The sequence below is a fragment of the Amblyomma maculatum genome, chromosome 2 (genome assembly GCF_055883805.1).
Source record: "Amblyomma maculatum isolate TAMU_Amacu chromosome 2, ASM5588380v1, whole genome shotgun sequence".
NCBI classification, from domain to species: Eukaryota; Metazoa; Arthropoda; class Arachnida; order Ixodida; family Ixodidae; genus Amblyomma; species Amblyomma maculatum.
In genome coordinates, this window is record NC_139345.1 from 213682698 (window position 1) to 213692438 (window position 9741).

A 9741-nucleotide genomic window follows, 5' to 3' on the forward strand; every position below is an offset into this window, starting at 1 on the left:
GAAGCCATTTTGCCATCTTTGCTGCACAACATTTGACAGGTCCCATGGTTGTCTGCCAAACATTCATAGAAAAAAAATATTTGGTACCCTGCTACAGTGGCAGAGTGGAGGCGCTTGAATACTGTACCTGAGGGTGCGAGATCGAACCCAGGCTGCAGCGCCCATTTTTTTATGGAAGCGAAAAGCAAGGTGCGCATGTGTACTGTACAATGTCATTGCACATTAAAAATCCCCATGTGGTCGAAATTTCCAAAGCCCTCCACTATGGCATCTCTCATAGCCTTAGTCGCTATGAGAGATGCCTGGTGTGTGCTCTAGGCACAGCAAGCACTTTCATGTGTGGGTGCACCTTAAACGCTGTCAGATTCTTCATATTAAGGCATTACAAAACAAGTAGCATGCGGATCATTAAGCTAATCCTGTTATTTATCTATCCCAAACGAATATGCAACCTCAGTATGGGATCCCAGTCTTGATTTTCTAATAACCGTAGTCTAATCCATTCAGAATCAATCTGCGTGTTACATACTCAGTAATTATAACCGCACCGCCAGCACAACTAACATGAAAAACACCTTACACCTCCTGGCTCTCTCACTGAGATGCCAGATATTTTGACTATGTCTGGTGCATAAAATGTACTGTCATAGTACACTCCATGATCATTTCCTTCAGCATCCCTTTTATATATCACCTCGTGGGGACCATCGTCATAAAACTGGATCCTCAACATGTCGCACAAATGCTTTTAGCAATTCATTCCGCCTTTATTCAATTAATGATTGGAGCCACCTTCCTGCAGCGCTAGTATCTATAACCGATATAAAATTGCTCAAAAATGCTCTTACTGCACATTATGGTGTTCCGAATTGATGATTTTGCACTGTTATTTTTTATTTGTACCCTTTTATATTTTCATCTTTTTCTCTTATTATTCAAATTTTGTCTTGTATACCACTCCCCTCTGTAACGCCTGACCTGGGCACTGAGGACATTACAAATAAATAAATAAATAAGCTGTGTTGCGTGAACTAGGGATGTGTAAATATTCAAAATTTTCAATACGAATGTGTTTATTATTTGATTTGTGTTCGAAAATAACCGGATACACCAAAATTTCACCACAGTTTCCCGCGCTGCATGTTTCTTTGCAATGCTTCACTGCATGGGCTGTTTAGTGAAACATCTCAAAGAGCTACGGGCCTGTTTTGTGAAAAGGGCCTTTCTCTTTTATGAAGAGGAACTTCCCGACAGCCTGCACAAAGCGAAACACTTGACAAGACCAGGGAACATGTTTGTTACTTCGGTTTCATCTCAAATGCAGACATCCATCATAGATCATCATCATTCCCACTGCAGGGCAAAGGCTTCTCCCCTATTCCTCCACTTAACCTAGTCCTGTGCCAGCTGTATCCACTTGAACCCTGCGAGCTTCTTAACCTCATTAGCCTACCTAAGTTTCTGTCACCCCCTGCTATGCTTTGCTTCCCCCAACCATTGGTTGTCCTCTCTACGCACTACATGCCCTGCCCATGTCCATTTCTTCTGCTTAATTTCTACTAGAATGTCATTAGAGTTATTTCTCTTAACTACTCTGCAAGCTTCCTATGCCCACCATTTTTCATTCCTCTGCATTGCCAACAACCTAAGAGGGCTCACCAGCTGCAAGGCAACTCAGGTTTGAACATTTTTTGTCGATAGATGGCAGCACTGATGCACCACAAAAGGGAGGAAAGTTCTATTCTCCGTCCAGGTGTGTAAATACACCGTGACACGAAAGTGTTCTTCCGCGTACAAAAAGTAGAGCCGAGAACTTTAAGTTGATATGCGGCCAAACCTGGGGGCCAGAGAATGGTCCTTTTCTCCAGTAGCGCACCATTGTAGCGTTTTCCAGTTTGAGTCGCCTATGCCCCCTCCCATCTTTTGTGCGAAAATTCCTTTACAGTGGTAGGGTGAGGATTCTTTGCAGGCAGTACTCAGCAGGGCTGGTTTCAACTAGCGAGAGAGATAGGTGTGAATCATCTTTTGACAGAGTTGAAAACGCGTGAAAGGAACCTTCACCCTTGGGTTACTGGAAAACAATGCATTCTGTTGGGGACCCTAGTATTCAGCCCCCAGGTAAAAGGAAAGAAAGCAGCTCCTAGTGTAAGGCCTCATGCACAAAATCTTGTCTGCTTCCCTTTCCAGCATTGCCTCGGTTACATAGCCACAGAAAGATGTCTGCAAGTGTAGTGACCGCTTACTTTGCCTAGTTGCCTGCCAGTGTTCACGTCACCGAACATATTCCGCTTCTTCGCACCAACAAGGCATCTGTGTTTGGTTCAACCCTTGATCTTAATCGTATGACAGTTTTTTGCGCAACGCTGCGCCCAACTTTTGATTTCGGTCTAGAGAACAATGAATTAGTATCAAGTGACTTGAATACTAGAAGGCAACGAGGCAGCAGAAAATGCCAGCAAAGAATTTCAGGTACGGGAAGCGTAAGTGGGCTGGTGCACTGATTGCGAACACCAGAAAGAGGCAAGCTCTGGTTAATGACCCACCTACAAGCAAAACGCACTACTCTCGCTGTGGCAGCTACCTTTCCCACCCTACTGAAGAGCCTTCGTCACCAGAAGTCATCAAGCACAGCCCCAGGCAGGCAGACCTTGAAGCTTTCATCAAAGATGTGGAGGTGTCACGAAGTACCCGGTCATCTTCAGTAATGAGCGCAACAGGGTCGTGCGACGAAGATGTTGCTAATGGAGGTTCTGTACCCACCGCAGAAGAGGACGTTAGTGCGAATGCTGAAATACAAAGACGACGCATTGTTAACCTTCTGCACCCGGTGAGCAGCTTGCAAAAGACCGCCGTCCATGTTCTCTTCAACTGCACTTTGGCGGATGTGGACTGTGTGTCTGAAAGAACGCAAAGTCTTCGAAGCAAGCTGATTCTTGTATGCAGGATGTGCCAAAGAAAGGATGTCATCCACACAAGCCCGGCATCTAGCGCGCAAGCTTCCAGCGGCTGCGGCGACATAAACACGGCAGCAGTGTGTGGAGTAGTGTCAATCGGCTGCGGTTTCTCAAACCTCAACGAACTGCTGGCGTCCATACACATCCCAGGAATGTCATTGTACACTTACACAAAAATAGAAGACGCGTTGTACAAATGATCAATCAAGCCGCCTGGGAGGAAGGGAAAAAAGCGGGTGCGGAAGAGGCAAGGCTGGCAAGAGAATGTGGCGACATTGACAGTGACGGTATACCCACGATAACAGTCATCGCAGATAGAGCGTGGTCAAAGAGATCCTACAATAACAAATATGACGCTTCATCAGGAGTGGTGAGTCCACAAATTTATTGAATTATGATAATAACAAAAAGCGCTCCATTTCATACTTGGAAATATTTTATACTTGGTGCAAAAAGATGCTTGACTTTTTCCACTGCCCCATTGTCTTGATCGCTGCCCACACCTCTATAACCTAGCACTAAAATTGGTTTCGCTTGCATTTTCTAACGTCAACGAAGAGGGCGAGTGTGCGATGGTTAGAACTGTGAACGCAAAAGTGCTGCCAGCGATGTTATGTGTGCTTAAGTATACGTGTGTATACGTGCAAACGCACGGACCTGAATGATTATATTATTTTCCCCCTTTTTACAAATAATCACACTACAATTAAGAAAAAAGAATGTCGAACATCCATGACAACAGGGATAGGTACCATTGTGATCGAAAAAGATCATCACAAAGTAACACTTGAGTCGCAGCTGATAAGCTGAAATACCTATCTGTTCTAGCAATAAGCACTGTATTCAGCAGGGCAGCTTTGTAGCTGATATTGGTGTTACTCGTTGGTCACAGAACTGGAAAAGTCCTGTACCGTGGCGTAAAAAACAAGGTGTGCACAATGTGTGCTCGTACTCCATAAGGTGCCACCCCGAAACAGTATCAGTGCCACAAGAACTGGCATGGAAGCTCAACCAGCATGGAGCAAGCTATTTTGGTTGAAGGCTTCAAGAAAAGCGTTGAACTGCAAGTATACAAAACTTATTGCTGATGGTGATTCCAGCACTTACTGTTCTGTCAAAGCAGCAGCACCATATGGAAACCAGCGGGTTGAAGAAGTTGAGTGCAGGAACCACATACTTCGCAACTATGCCTCAAAGATAAGAGAGATTGCACAGAAGGAACAGCTGGAAAAGCTTCCCCCCGAAGATAAAAAACTCTGTTCTCCCAGCAGCTGTGCGCCTGCGACATAGTGTTGCAACAACAATAAAAGTTAGAGGCTCTGAAGATGCATCATTTTCTGAAAAAGTAGAGCGCCTTGTTGAGGATATAAAGAACGGCCCAAATCATGTGTTTGGAGACCACGCCAACTGCACTGATTACTTCTGTTTCGGGGAAAAGCGGGAGAAAAAAATATATTTCCTGAAATACTTCAAAAAGGCATCTTTGAAGAAATTTGTATGGCCATGAGCAGAGTGGTTGCAAATGCTGCGAGCCTGATAATGGATGTTGACAATAATGCTGCCGAGCATTATAACTTCGTTGTGGCAAAATTTGCAGGTGGAAAGCGGATAAATTATTCCATAGAAGATTCGTACAAGACAAGGTGTCTTGCTGCGTCTTTATCGGTGAACTGTGGAGGAACATACCACGAAAACATAACGCGCAGGATTTCTGGAGGGCAGCTTGGAAGATGTACAGCATCAGTTTCTAAGAGGAATTCAAATTGAAAGGTACCGAAAAAGAAGCTGTCAACCACGCCACGCTGCCAGCGCAGAGATAGAGCTACATCTTGGTGCTGATGCTGACCTACCAGATATGGAGCCTGATGCAACTGCTTCTGACAACTTCCTGAAATCGCTTATGCTCTTGGCAAACAACATTTGAAGACCTGCAGCAAGCAACGTCAAAGCAAAGCGGATCCACTCTATGGAAGCGAAAGAGCATCACTGTTTGGCGCTGTGTGTAAAATGAAACGGGATGTGGGCGGACATCCTGTACAAGGAAATCACATCTGAAGCCATAAGGTACGGAAAGGACCACGAGTGCTTAGCAATAAAGCAAATCGAGAAGAAATGCAATGTTGTGGTAAAAGAGTGCGGCCTGTTCGTTGACCAGGAAAACTCTTTTCTTGGCGCTTCCCCTGACTGACTCATTGGGGAGGACATCCTCATTGAAGTCAAGTGTCCGTACTCAGCGAGGGACATTACTCCACTGGAAGGAGTTCGCGCCAAAAAAATGACCTGCTGTGTCGAAAACAAGGACGGAAGATTGCAGCTGAAGATTAACAGCAATTATTGGTACCAAGTACTAGGCCAGCTGAATATTGCTTCAGAAGTGCTTGTTTGTAACCTGGACCAAAAATGGCATGAGTATTGAGGCAACTTCCAGGCATGAATCGTTTTGGGAGGACGAGATGTTGCCTCGTCTAAAAAAATTTTATATGCACTGCTTGCTGCCAGAACTCGTGGACCCAAGAAGAAGCCGTGGCCTTCCAATTCGCGAACTTCATTATATTGTAGAAGCACAGAAGACTCGCTCACTCAAGCAACCTTTGAATGCAAAGGCTAAAAATGAAGACAGCCGAGAAATCGTCTAGGACACCCTTCCTGACTACAAAGCATCTTTCGCCTTTCCTTTTGTCACTGCCACCTACATGTATTGGAGCAGGTTTCTTATCACTGGTTTATTTTGTTCAAATAAAAGAAATGCAATCTAAGGAGAAGGAAACATGAGTGGTGGCCAGTCCACCCACGTATGATCTTTTTGTACGCGAAAACGGGGTAGCAACCCTCAAAGGAAATCTTCCAACCAATTTCGACTAGTTTGCAAGCTGAAATTCCCTACCTCATATGGTTTTCAAGGAAGGCTTACTATGTGCCCCACTTCGAGTTGTTTTTTGTTTTGTTTTTATCACTGTGTATATTGCAGCGTGGTGCAGGAGGTCCTGCTAGCTGCGGCGCATACCGAGCCGGCTCTAATTGGGAGAATAAAGGCAGTGGTCGAACGCTTGACATAAGCGAAACCGGTTCAGAAGTGGAACTGAATGAACTCGCCTTTGAGGTCATGTTATTTGCACGACGGACCGGTTCGACCAGTTCTCATGAAGTCGCAGCTACAGCACAGCAGAGGCTAGACAAGAAAAGGAAGGAAATGGTTCTTTCACCCCTTGCCTTGGGGAGATGCCAGCGTGTATAGACCTTTCCAACCTAATTGAAGCCATAGGGCTCGCTGGATTGATTTTTCAGCTGGCGCTACCAACCTATCCGTGGGCAATGCAGCAGAGGCTAGGCAGGAAAAGGAAGGAGACAGGCTCTGTCCCCTTGCTGTGGGGAGTGGATGTTCGCTTTTGGTGCGGAGGTGTGTAGGGGGAGGTTGGAAAAAGGGTGCGAGGTGATTAGAGCTCAAGAGCCCACTTCCCACATCATGGGCACAAAAGCCAACAAAGGCTCGTCTCCTTTGCTTTCCTGTCGCGCCCCTTCCACAGGCAAATGGATTGGTAGCGCCAGGGATATTTGCTCCTGCCTTCTTCACTTGTATCCTACTATAGGTCACCTGAGTCACTGCACACCTTTGTAGGGGTGGGAACAATACTTTTCTCCCACATAAATGGCCCTGTGAGTCACTTGTGCTTTGGTGTGAAAAATGTCATATCCTCAGGTAGCGGGGGAGGGGTTCTTTTTGACTGTGCCTGGCATCTAACTTCACAGCCTAAGCAAGGAAAAAGGACAGAAAGAAGTCAAGTTGGTCAAAATTCTCCGAAAAATATGTGCGCACACTGACAAACAAGAGGTTGGTGGTAGAGAGTAGTATTGTCAAAACAGTTTGACACCAGATGCAGCCACGACGCAAATAGTTAAATTTGGCGCGAACTTCAATTCCCGCAGAAAATACATACACAACTTTCAGAACCTGTAAAACGCTAACAATAGGTTCGATATGGATAAAAATTGCAGATTAACAATCAGGAAAGAAAAAGGGAGGAAATGTTCCAGAGGAAATTTTGATGTTTAGCCTAGTTTTTTCACGAGATGACAAGAAAGACTGACATATCTAAAAACGCAATTTTTAGGAATATTTGTCTCTGATTTGAAAAAAAATGAAGCTTTAAAAATAAAATCTGCCCACAACATTTTCTCTATTCTCTAAAGACGAAAACGCTGCCACAAACCCCATGAAAATTGAACCGCATTTGAACACGCTAGATCTTCTGAAAGTTACCATGTATTTTCTGTGGACGTTGGCACTGGTGAGCCCTCTTAAGTAGAGTCCTTTTTGTTAGCCTCTAAGTTTCAGCCTCATAAGATGCAATTGTTATATTTGCTATGTACTTTTCTCTTCTATAGTACATGTGTTCATTATATAAAATAGGTACTGTGATGAGGACTATTTTGAGCAGTTCTTTTTTCAGGCCGATTCGATAATTCCAGCTTTCTGTTAATATGCACAAGTTCCTTAGGCTGAATTAGTGCGAGTTTACTATATTCAGCAGTGATACGACAGCTTTAATCCAGCTTCATGCTGCAAAAAACTGGTGTACAGAATCCTGTATATTTGTACTGGATATTTCAGTGGGGTGTACACTTCTGCACAGTTGCAGTCAAATTTTATTTCCAAATGCCATCTGAATTCTGAAATAAATAAGATGAGCAGAGCTCGCTATGCTTTAATTTCCATTTTTTGTTTCAGTGATAAGGTATTTGATTTGATATTCAAAGGCATTTTTTTTCCCATACTTGTGTTGAATTCGTATTTGAAATTTTCAGTATTTGCACACCCCTAGTACTAACTCCTTTTAGAATTGAGTCCAAAGAGTGCAGTTAACATCCTGGAGACAGTGTAGTTGGGGTGGAGAGCTCAGAACCCAACAGAAATTGCATATTTAGTCATCAAGGAAGGTGAAATATTTGTGTCTTGTGTCGAGGCACAATTTTCTGAAAATCTAAATTTCGAAGAGTTTTCCTTTGACAGGATCCTATTTCACGACCAAAGAAAGGCTTTAGAACGCACTCATTGTTTACATAGCGGCTTCATAAGATAGGAATCAGTGAAAATAAATGGCTGATAACAGTTGTAGGCAATATTTTCCTTCTGTTTTTACTGAATTACTTTACTAAACCACCACTGCTACCCAAAAGAAGGTCACCATCGGTGAACGTGAAAATTTTTTTTTTTTACCACCTTCTTCTTGAGGCTGCTTGCCCCTTCAAAAGCTTTCTGAATGTTTGAAAGCTCCTCTCCGTGAAAAATAATTAGCACGTGAAGAGGATATTATGCTACGTCTCTGCACTCCTCCTCCTGCATTACATCGTACTGTTCGTCTTGGTCGGAGCTTTTGATGGGTGACCCATAGGCTCCGTGCTCATCTAACGACATCTCTAGTGGTGGTATGAACATCCAGACTGGGCTGGTTACGGCAGCTTGGCATGTGTGGAATTTTGCCGAGTGGCATCTTGCGGTTCATCGTAGAGGTTCTTTCACACACCTACAGTTGTGGTGACTGTTATGTTGTTATCATAATTCACAAAGGACCAGTTTTTACCACCTTCCAACAATGAGAGCAAAAACAGTGGAAACGTTGCATTAAGAAGTGTAGAAATTTGGGCTAGTTGACATTGATCCATCATGTAAGAGAGAGCGCAAAACCAAGACAACAGATAAGGGAAGGAACACACACACTACAAGGCTAACTTCCAACTGAAATAAAGCCAAAAGGTGAATGACACCCGTGCAGGTAAACAAACCCATGCGGGAACTTATTTTTCTCTTCGTTCCTTTTGTTGCTTTTTGGTAGTATTCTTTCATGATTGGCATACGTGCTTGTTAATCTGCTTGGGTGTCGTTCGGCCTCGTCATCTTGGGATTCCTAAGTCGAAAGTTAGCATTTGTGGTGTGTGTGTCTTCCCTTGTCTGTTGTCTAGGTTTCGTGCTCTCTTTTACATCATGTTGGATTAAACTCGTTCATCGTCAGGAGTAAGCTCTCGGTATATTTTTTCTGCAATTATATTTTCACAGACGTGCTGTTGTTGTCTTATAGGACTACAGACACCTAATTTTTGGGTTCGTGCTTTATCATTTGTAATGATGCCTAGGACACGGATCACCACGTCACATTATCGAATTCCTTTTCTCACCTGTTTCGGTTCCAGCATGCGAGAGATGGCTGTGACGTCACAGTCAAGTCTAGGTCACGTGAGGGATGAAAATATAGCGACATAATCATTTCTGTGTCATTTGAATTTGCTCTAATAATAAAGCCAGCCTGCCTCAAGCAAGAACAGGAACCACTACAAATGAAGAATGAGCGATTATATATGGCTGTTTTTCCATGCCACGCATCGAGACATGATTGTGACGTCACAGCCATCTCTCTGCAGTCGAAACTGAAACTTGTTAAGAAAAGAAAATTCAATTTATAAATTATTTAGCGGTCGTAGGCAAAAATTGCGTGCGGATCGATATACAGGAATGACTTGCGCATCATTAACAGGAAGATGCCACCATAATATGTTGTCTATAGTCCTTTAAAACAACTGTAAAAAGGCTGCCTTGTTGTTAGTGACCTCATTAGAGTGGAGCAACCTAGTCAGAATGCAACTGTTCGTTTCCTTTGCCACACGTCATTTGTCATCAGCCTGTGGCAGATGGTGCTGCTACTTCACTCCCATCTTTCAGTCATAAATTCCATGACATTGTAGACATAGCTGGAATCAAAACGCTTCACACATTTAGTCAGGTTTTCACCTTGAA

The 9741-nt window shown here is 43.7% G+C and overlaps 1 protein-coding gene and 1 pseudogene across 2 annotated transcripts in view; both read left to right on the forward strand.

Annotated features, from left to right (window-relative positions):
- The window catches only part of Bcs1 (mitochondrial chaperone BCS1), a 145154-nt gene that overhangs the window by 83724 nt on the left and 51689 nt on the right, over positions 1-9741 (forward strand). The gene's annotated exons all lie outside the window — the stretch shown is intronic.
- On the forward strand, positions 4458-5896 carry LOC146201255 (uncharacterized; annotated as a pseudogene).